At 39.8% G+C, this 10,735-nt stretch overlaps 1 protein-coding gene across 1 annotated transcript in view; it reads right to left on the reverse strand.

Moving 5' to 3' along the window:
- The window catches only part of tet2 (tet methylcytosine dioxygenase 2), a 28,487-nt gene extending 18,062 nt beyond the window's left edge, over positions 1–10,425 (reverse strand). Inside the window, exon 1 of the mRNA XM_070856163.1 lies at positions 10,339–10,425. The gene's annotated coding sequence lies outside the window, so the exon portion shown is untranslated. The remainder of the gene's footprint in view (positions 1–10,338) is intronic.
- Between the last annotated feature and the right edge of the window lie 310 nt (positions 10,426–10,735).

The raw sequence follows: 10,735 nt of genomic DNA on the forward strand, positions 1-10,735 counted from the left end.
CCTAGAGAGCCTCCTCCCCCACCACGAGAAGAAGGGGTCTGTACAATCTACATTGTTCTTTATGTCTAATGCAAGACAGATGAGGCTGACTAGTAGACTGCAGTCCTTGTTCTTACACAACTTTTTGTCCAGTTTCCTTCTCTTATTGTCTTTTGACATTTACTAACTAAGTGTAGTTAGCGGATGTCAAAATGGGGTAAAGTTGAATCTAAATTCTAGAATAAAATGTTTATACTATGTGAATCTAAACGTGATCTTGAGGGATCTGTCTATTTACAAATTGATCTTTTCACAAATTGCAGCAGAATTTTACATAGAGCCAGTTATGATAATTGTTATTTGGTCAGCCATAAGCACATAAATTAATGCTTGCTGATATATGGACAGCTGACTAATGGAGCACTGAGGTTTCTGTGTGGGCTGTGCACCTTTTCCTGTAAAGATGGTGACTTCATTTTTAGTTAATCGACTAGCTGGAAACAACCTAAAATGCTCCAGCTGAAATGGTCAAATGAGGACAAAAACAAAACTGGAATAATACATTGTGTATTGAGAGATAATAAGAAGTGCAGTTCTTAATTTGGTTAACTGGCAGTCCTCCCTTAAAGTAAAAAGATAAACTAAGAGAGGGAAAAGACAGGAAAGATTAACTGGCACAATAATAATAAGCTATATCCAAGTGCTCATAGCCATGATTAAGATGAATGTCTACACTAATCCAAGATTGTTGATAGTGTTGTACAGGGTTCATTGGGCTTTGTGTGGAGCTCAGCAAGCAAGCAGTGGGCAAGACACAAAATCTATTTATAAAATCTAGCCACAATGTTTTCTACTGAGGAATATAGGTGTCAGTGATTTGTTGTTTGACACAAGTGGTCATGTCAAGTCTATTGTTCAGGGGCAAGGCTAATTGTCCGATTAATGGACAGATCCTTTGGGATTTTTGTCTTTAGGTTGGTGAATTGGACCAGTACGTTTTAAGTATCAATAGTGACTTGTTACTATAATATGATTGAGTTTGAAAGTATGACATGTTTTGGTGGTGCTGAATGTCAATACTTGATGAGTCAGTGAACACGAAGGAGGTTTCAGCGTAAAATAAATGGCAAAGGTGAGCGATGGCAAAATGTAAGTTCTTGTAGATGACATTGGTATGAATAATTCAACAGCTTTTGTTGTTGGGGATAAACCCCGCCTCTGCACATTTCTGATACAACTTGTTTAGCAGGTATTCTGGGAAAACTGCAAACATGCACACTCAAAACAACATGCTGGCATATGCTACTTGTACACTTCTCCTACTTAAATCAGTCTGATCTGTTCAGCATTGTAGAGCTTTTTTTCTGAAAATGTTACTTAAATCACTTTGACAGAAGACTAGATAATCTATTTCTTTATACTGTTTTTTTTTTTTTTAACATTTTTAACATAAGAATGTGATAATTTGTCTGGTACCGAAACTGCACAAACAACTGCTGATATCCACCACAATGTCTTAGATCAAATCTATTAAACATTGGCCTTCCCTCAAGGTACCAAAAAACATTTCAATGTGAAACGGTGCCTCTGCTCAGAGCCGTTTACATGCATGTCAGTGTAGACTGTTTCCCAGAAGAGGTCAATCCTGATAGTAGACAGCCGTTGAACATTAGCCAATATCTGACTTCATAAACCTGTTAGTCTAGAAATTTTTCCTGTTCAATCAGCACAACCTGAAAAGAGACTCTGCATAGCTAGGAAGCGCCCTGTGCAAAGCTTACACAGAGTGTCTAAACCTCGTTCTGTGCCTTCAAGCTGCATCACAGGGACACTCTAATTAAGAAATGGTCTTCTGAGCGTACAAGCCCGCTAACCTGCCCCCAACCCCTCACAATGCTGCACTTTTCCTTCCAAGCAGCTTGTCTCTTTTCCTCCTCCAACCCTTTGTCTATGCAACAGTCAATATATCTGACTAACTTGATGAACTGTGTGCAGAGCAAAGTTAATTTCTTTCAGAGTGCACGGTAGCCATGGCGACCATCTTATGAGCGCTCCAAAGCCCATCTGGTCTAAACATTACCCCAGCACGGCTGACTGCAGAATAGGCTGCTTTGCTGTGGTGTGCACATGTGCTTTACGCATTGATCCTGCCAGTAAATCAATAGTGCCACATATTCAGAAACCTACATTTGCACTTGCGAATCAACACCTTTAAAATTGCATTTTAGAAATGTGTTGAGCCATAAAACTTGAGCAGTACAATTCAAGCCTACATTTGCTTTTGAATTAAAGTTACACTATTGGAAATGTAATATACTCTGCTCCTTGTACAATACTGAAGTATGGTGTATTTTTAGGGCCTCGCCAAGGAAGATATTTTAGTTGCTCTTTCTTGCTTGAAGTAAGAAGAGAGGAAATATTTTCTATTGACCGTTTCCTCCTCATTCATTCCTATCAACTATAATTGGCCATGAAATACTCATATACTAAGCCAAGTGATGAACAAATGCTGATTCCCATGTTTCATCAATTCACCCTCCAGTCTTGGCATGTGATTAGCTCACAGGCACATTTATTTAGCAAATATTTCCTTTCTGTTTGCATGATCCAAATCCAAACCCGCCTCCAATTAAACAGGAAGTGGAGGTGAACAGTAAACACAGGAAAGGGAAACATTATTGAAGAAGGGAAATTAAAACATGGCACACAACATGGCAGTGAAGCTATTCTAAATGGACTCAGTACTAGGGCAGATTTCAGTTTTAGGAAGCGCTGAGCTAGAGATAATGGCTGATCTTGATCAAAAGGCAAGGGCAGTTGGGTCATCTAGTTTCCTTGTACCCCGTATTCATCAAAGCCAGAAAAACTGTGGTGCCCAGTGTAATGTTTTAGTAAGAAATATTTGTTGGGTGCTGGTTTGTCATCTGGAAAGCAAATTTGGTGATACTCTTTCCCTCATTGGTTTCTAAGCAGCCGGACCTAAGCCACTGTTGCTGAGCTTCTTCACTACACCTCTCACACCTCGGCAATTCATAAGGAAGTACAGATATTTTAAACAATAATTAGTGAATTCTTTTACACGGTCTGTGCTTTGTTTTAGTCTTCACTGAATGACAAAATATGCTATTCAAATATAGCAGAGCCCTAGGAATCATCAGTTGTGGTTTGTTGTGTAAGAATTTGTACCTGCCACATCTGTAAGATTGTTATTTTGGTATAGCAAATGCCACTGTACTTGAAACTGTGCTTCACTATAATCCCATCCAGGAGTGTCTATACATTCATACCCAGAGTTAAAATCAGACTTAGAAACTTTCTCCAATATAAACACATATGTGGATGCAAATCGGCCTGACTGTCATTGAGCAGTTTGATTCGGAAAGACACCAGCTGCTGCACTCCCGCATTCCACTTAGGAAACCTAATATTGAGCTTGAGCCACTCGAAGCCCTCAGAAGTAGTTAGTGATGTCATTCAAAGCCTTTGGTAGGGTTACGCTTCTAAATGACATTTAGGACCAGCTGTCTGTCTTTGTGCTTCTTGTGTAGACAACAGGGGGCCATGGGGCCTAACCTTTTCAATGACAGCTCCTAGGAGCTAAACCGTCCATATCAGACAGCCATTTTAGAAGAAGCCAAACAGCCATCAGAAGCAGTTGTTTAGATCACAGTGGGACCAATAGAAATTGTCCTATCATGATGGACCTTTGAGGACCATGAGATGGGGGCATTAGCAATGGAAATGTCTTTTCAGATATTGATCTAAATTAGACAATTTTAGAAGAAGATGCATTTTGACAAGCTATGCATGAAAAGTGTATTCTTTTGGACCTTTCAGGACAAAGCCACCTCATCACCAAAGATTTGATTTAACTGGAACTGACTGCTTTACATTTTGACATGAGAGTCTTGCAAAGCATAAGATCCTAGCATGAGGTTAGGTCACTTTAAAGATTTGTAAGGCATATTGACAGCTTTTATGCAGGTTTGCTACTTCTCCATGCATTGTGACACCTATGTTTGAAAAGCTGCATCTTGGCTGGTGAGGAATGTTTTTGTTTGAATCTTGTTGATTGATAGATTTTTACCCTCACTTTAGACAGTTCCAGCTGAATCCCAATTTCATTTTTATTTGGTCATTTCATATAATTTTCTTTTCTTTTTTTTTTTTTTTTTTTTACAAAAATTGATTATTACCTCTATAACCAGCAAAGGTTCAATGAATTCTGGTCAAACCAAGTTTTCTCAACATATAAATCATGTACATAAAGCTTTGCAATGCATTGGAGAGCGCCACTGAAGACTAAAATTTTGCTTTACCATTGTTTGTGTGTTTTTTTTGCATGAAACCTTGCAAATATTGCAATTTTGTTTTCATGCCCCAAAGGTGGAACTATAAAGGCAGTTCAGAATTTTCTGAACTGACAGAAAGGTTTTTAGCCAGTTTAATCTCCTGACGTGGCATTATTAAAGCCATCACCTGAGCACAAGCTATGCGCTATCGGTGTGGCATCAACATAAGAAAGGGCCTGCTGTCAGTCTCGCCACATTCTCGAGCACAGACGCTGTTGCGGCTGTGGTTCTCAATTTCTCTTTTTATTCTTAACTTCTAGCTGCGGAACCAGCTAAAACAGCATTCAAGAAGATTGTCCAAGCGTAGAAGCAGCCCGGCGAGAGGCGGGAAGAGATGCTATTCGCTTTGGGGTGGTTACGTAACATCTCACTTGCCTCTCTCGCTACGGAATGCCAGGATAGTGTTTGTAAACAGAGCGGCCATGTGCGTGTGCTCACGTGGAGGAAGCTTTTGAGTTGCTGCCCTTGCTGTCTCACCCCCGAGGTAAACCCTGACATCGATACATGCTCACAGGGCCAGCAAAACTCTTTCCAGCCCTGTGCCACTCAAACAGAGCCTTATCACTCTCACTCTATAATTACGCCTCAGCCCGGCTAACAGCGCACAACCTTCGTGGAAAAAGAAGGCCAAGAGTCATATTTTGGATTCATGTGGCAATTACTGGTAACATTTTTTTTATCTCTTTGATAACCGATGAACCTCTCTCAGGCCATTATTACATCAAAGTCTCTTGAACAACGTAGGCCCTTCATGGGACAAGAGAGCCAAGATTCTTTGAGGCTTGGAGTGAATCTGGTTAGGCAATTGTTGATAACTAACTTGTTTTTTTGTGGTTTGGCTTCAGTTAATAGACGTACTTTTAATTTATTTTCAGAGAAGATAATATAGATCATAATTCTGTCGAGCCCACAATGTTTTGCAGTATGTCCATACATAGAGAAATGGTTCACAAGACTTTTTGCAGGCTCCAGAACTTAAAACAAAGCACAAGTACATAAAGCATGGATGAACGTCCAGCAAATTATAAAACTCATACAAATATAAGGCTAAATGAAGTGGCATATGACATGGAGTTAAACTTTGCCTATCAGAACTCCACAGGGATACCTGAGGCTAAAGCTTATTTAACCATATTCAGCAAATCAAGCTTTTTATCTTTTTTCTCCAAAATAATTCTACAAACGATGGCAAATTCTGCATTAATGTTAAAAAGTATGTATGAAAATGCAGCTACATTGTGGCAATAAGATTCCATTGCAGAAACACCTGATTGTAGCTTGCTGCTTCTCCCTTGCTCCCCATAGAAAAACAACCCCCAATAGCAGACGAAGAAAATCAATATTGCAGAAAATCAATACAACACTCAGTATCTCGCCATTTTGTCTCAGGAAAGCAGTTAAGCTATGACCAGCCAGGCAACCAGCAGGTAGTGCAATCTAAAATGTCTAACCTGCTACCGGGCCTGTTTCTCTGTGTCATTTGTGCAACAGCCCCTAGGTGGAAATATGATGCGTAGGCTGGACAGAGTGGGGTCAGAGGTTAAGGCTTGGGTAAGGGCTTAGGCATTGTAAGTGGATAGCATTGTTGTGGGACGCTATGGCAACTGGACATTCTTCCCAAAGGTGATATTGTCTTTACCCTGGGAGTGACATAAAGGGGACTTACGGCCATGACGAAGAAGCAATCCAACCGCACGGCTTTATCTGTAGGTGTGGATGGATGAGAGAAGCTAGCCTATGTGCATGTGATTGATCTATCTGGCCCTTCCCCCACTCAGCCCCCCTTTAATGCTCTGGTGCCTTTTCAATTGCTGATGTAACAGCAGCCTTGCAGAGGATCATGAACAACTCCAGTAAGACTGTGTTTATTTCTTCATTTTCATAATGAGGCATTATTATGCAGGTCAGGATCAGCTTCTGTAAACCCTGCTAACAGTGCAATTGAACACAAAGGGGAAGACAAATTGTACAAACATTAACTCTGATTAGCCAGAAATGAACTGGATTGGATGCAATCCATCCTAACTATGCAGTGTATATATAGTGTGGAATGTGATGTTCAATGTGCTTAAAGAATAGTCAAAATAAATAAAGAAAACAAAAATAGATCACTTGATATTCAAGGTCTGGGTGTTCACGGGGTCTTAAAAACTATGACACCATCTTCCAGTGTATTATTTTGTTAACTTGTGTCAATATGTATATTTGTCCAAAGAGTTTTTTTCCTGAAGTTTGCTGAACTGAACCATTGTGTAATGCGATTGTGTGTAGTTTGTTTATGGAATCCTGCTAGATTTGACGTTATCTGAGAAGAACAACTGTCACTGTAGCTACTCACTGACCCACTAACCGACTGCTGCATGATAAGCTAATGAGGAAATGCAAGTTTTCTGATAGATGGTTTTGGGACAAAGGAGTTTGAACCACTGGTGAGGCCTTCTAAAGATAACTGTAAGGTATGCTGCTCTGTCTGTTAGAAGTTGATAAGTGTACGCTTGACTGTCCGGTCCAACATGCTAAGTACTAGCCACAAAACCGCAGGTTGCATCTATGCTACACTAGCATCTATGCAGGTAGCATCTATGCTACCATCCCTACCCATCACTACTGGAGCTATTGCAGCGGCCACAGCTTCATCATCTTCTGCTGACTTCAGAGTGGTGATGGCGGCACTCCAACGCTATGCGCCGATGTTCTGTGGTGTCTATTGTCATATCCTGTGCAAATTCATGCAATCAAATGTTTGACCTCCCATTTCTTTAATTGAACCATAACTTCCACCGCTGTACAAAAGTTTGGAATCTCAATTTTAAGATAAGCAAAAACAATGAAATTTAGTTCCAGAAGGAGAATAATTGAATGATTAAAACTTCAATTTAGTCGATGACCCCATGGTGTTGCATGACAATAGAGAACGCAATTGGACTCTAAATATTATGGGAACCCATTTTTCTTTGAGGCCTCTGCAGTTCACTTAGTGGTTAGATTAAAAAGGCTTTAACTGATTTGTCAATCTGTTGTATGTTTAGCTAATGATTCAGTTTCAACAGTGCTAACCCAAAACCTTCCATTTCTATTTTGAAGTTTTAACAATAGTTTTACTTAAAGCAGCACACCTGTTAATTCCATCTTGTTAAAAGGCATTTAATGTCCACTTGACACTAAAAAAGGGAGCTGCTCCTTTCTGCTCAGGGACCTGCTCAGACTTTGGTGTCAAACCTCCATTTTCTTTTAACAATGTCAGCTGTCTTCTTATATTTGTATTTAACTGTCTTTGTGTGTTTTTTCTCTCTACCCTCCTAATTGTCAGACTCGTGGAACCAGTGTCTAGCTGCTGTGGCAGGAAATTCCAAACTTGGAACGTGGAAACAATCAATATATAGTAGCCTATATAACAAATACCTCAAGCATGTGTGTGTGTATTATAAGGAGCAAGGTTGTGTTTCAACAATTCAATTAATTTTCTAGAGTCTATCTGAATTATATTGCATTGATACAGTAGTCCAAGAAGGTATCACAAACTAAGACTGTTTAGATGTGCCATTTTGCAGTCAATTTAAATGACATTGTGCCGCTGATATAGCCAGTGAGTACTTTAAGTCATGATGAGGTCTTAAAGTGTATGGAAAGGGTCTTAAAACAGTTTTAAAATGTATTAAATCTAACTACCTGCAAGCTATAGAACTGCCTAACTGTTGGCTGTTGGTTTTGAGCTGTACAAAATTGTACTCATTTTATTAGTTTAGGTAATCAAAGACATTATCCACAGTGTATTAACTTTATGAATGGGGTAACAGTATCAACACACACACGCGCAAATACGTGTACACACACAAAAGCGTGGATCACCTGATCTCATGCAGTCACAACATACTTTATGAATACTATGGAGAACTCCCCTGCTTAAGCACTCGTGTTGACACTACACAGTCAATGGCCATGCTTGCCATATCAAAACACAGCTATGCCATTGCGTCAGAGGGGTACACCACCATTGTTGGTTTTAAAGTTACCTGACAGCTCCCTAGGACGAAACATGGGATTCTCTTCAACCACAAACACATTTTTAGTAGTAGAGAGTGTGTACTGTAGTGTAGGGCCTACATGCTCAGCAAAGGCAACCACAGAAATGCAGCATGTAAACACAAACATCTTTAAACAAACGCTTAGTTCAGAAGGGGAAAGGGAGCGCTTGGACTGTTAGAGAATAGTGGTTCTTTGTCTATCGTCAGCATTTGGCATGAAAAGCTCGGTGACTGTCTTCATTCGACAAACAGCTTACTTTATTTTGACTTAACTCCCCTTCATCTTTTCTCTAGCCCCTTCTTATGCATGCATTGCAATCTGTAAATGTCACTGTTTTCGCTATAGCAGGCTTAAAACTGCAGCACTGTTTAAAGTTTGTCTGAATTCCAACATTGCTCCTGTTAAGTCACAATGCCCAGTTGAAGGTTAGTCATTAGTCCCCACCTTGCAGGCATGCCTTTATTTTGCTTTTTACCTGAGGCCATACTAGTCACATTACGACTGTAGTCAGTAGAATACACAAGGCCAATACACAAACCTGAGGGAGATCAGTTATATTCTAATGAGCCATTCAGATGTTAATCTTAGAGTAGTACTTAGTGAATTGAGGAAAAACTAACAACCAATTAGCAATTTACTAATTCAGATCTAATCTAAGAGCTAATATCCTGTAACAAACCAAATTTACATGTTGTTATTATATATTGGTGTTGCTTTGAAACCTCACTGTCACCACTCCATTATTGTAGTTTATTTCTATATCTGTTCTAAGTCAGCATGCTGTTACTCCACCCCAATTCATTAAAAAAATGCTTACAGATCACACACACAGAAAAACAGACACACATTCCCCTTTGTATTATCAATAATCTATATGTCAATAGCTCTGTTTCCAAAAGAACACAGCAGTCTGACCTTTAACTGCTTGTGCTGCATTAAAAACAGACAATCCTGGCAAGTTACTATTGGTTTGGGTTAGAACTTCAGTCAACTTCTTTGAGAAATAAAATGCTTGTTGCTGCTTTCTGGCAGTTCCCTTGTTTGGCCTCTAGTTTGAAAAAAAGAGGAAAACCCTGTTTCAAGAATTACCATTCTTGTTCCCCCAGTTAATGGTGCGGTAGGATTGAGTTTCATTTCCTTCAGAGCTTTCTGACCTTGTCTGCCTTCACAACACTCTGCCACCACAATTCTCTTCTCTTTTGCCTCTCCTTGGGATTCGCCTTTGTGTCTGCTTGTCATTCAGTGGTGAAAGCAATGAAAGCTGATTAACAGAGATACACAAAGCCAGAAGCTGTTCCAGCTCTACTGCTGTGCAGACACTCGGCACTTACTGCTGGACACGTCCAGGTTGGACTTTTACTCTCCTACATACAGTCTCCCTACTGGCACAAACAAACACATACACAGCCATGGATATGAAAATTAGAAGCTATAGATGGTAACACTGGCTGCATCCAAACATATTTACCAAAAAATACCATCATTCTAGAACAACTGTTAATTACACATAAATGTTAAAAATGTGTTTCCATTCTTAAAACAAATGTACTTAAACACACATACTACACACTCAAACACACTTAATAACGTGCCTATTGAAAAAGTAAGGCTGAAATATTGAGGAAAGTCAGAGAGCTTTATTCAGCCATTTAAATTATGCTTAAAGAAAAACTCCTGAACAAGCACACCAAGTACACCATTTTCTATGATTCATTCAAAAGCAGAAGAATGTTGAGTGAACACAGAACACACTGGAAAACAATGAAGGTGTATTTCAGTTTCAGCTGGCAAAAAAAGAAAGAAAATCGTCAGCCATGTTGGAGTAGCTTTATCTAATATCCCCTCCTTATTATGTTGGCTCTTGCTTTTACGGTGGGGGACATTTGCTATTCCTTGCCCTCTATGTAAAACACTAAAAATACACCCAAGGTTAAAGGGGAAAGGGGTAAGCAGAGTATTAACATACTAAGAATATTCTCACCTCCTTTTTGCGTCCCTCCACTTTGTAGAAATTCCAACAAACCGTCTGGATCTCCTCTTTAACAAATCCTAAAGGGCAGCCATCTTGCCTCCTTCTGTTCTTCTATGAAACAGACTATCCTCCACATCAATATTCATGAAAACCAGTCTGACGTCAGCTCTCATCATCAGGAGAAGCCCGGGTGTCGCTGTTTGCCGGCCTGAGAGGCACACTCATATGTAGCTCTGGTGTAAGGCAACAGAGGCGCAGAGTAGACAAGTAGATATTCTGCTGGTCAGGGGGAAGAGCCTTGCCTTGCTGGCAAACTCAAATAATCACAAAATCACTTTCCTGCTGAGTCCTTCCCACACAAAGGGACAGGTTTTCTTTCCCTCCTCTGCTCCCTCCTCTTTTTTTC

This window comes from Pempheris klunzingeri, chromosome 3 (genome assembly GCF_042242105.1).
Source record: "Pempheris klunzingeri isolate RE-2024b chromosome 3, fPemKlu1.hap1, whole genome shotgun sequence".
NCBI lineage: Eukaryota > Metazoa > Chordata > Actinopteri > Acropomatiformes > Pempheridae > Pempheris > Pempheris klunzingeri.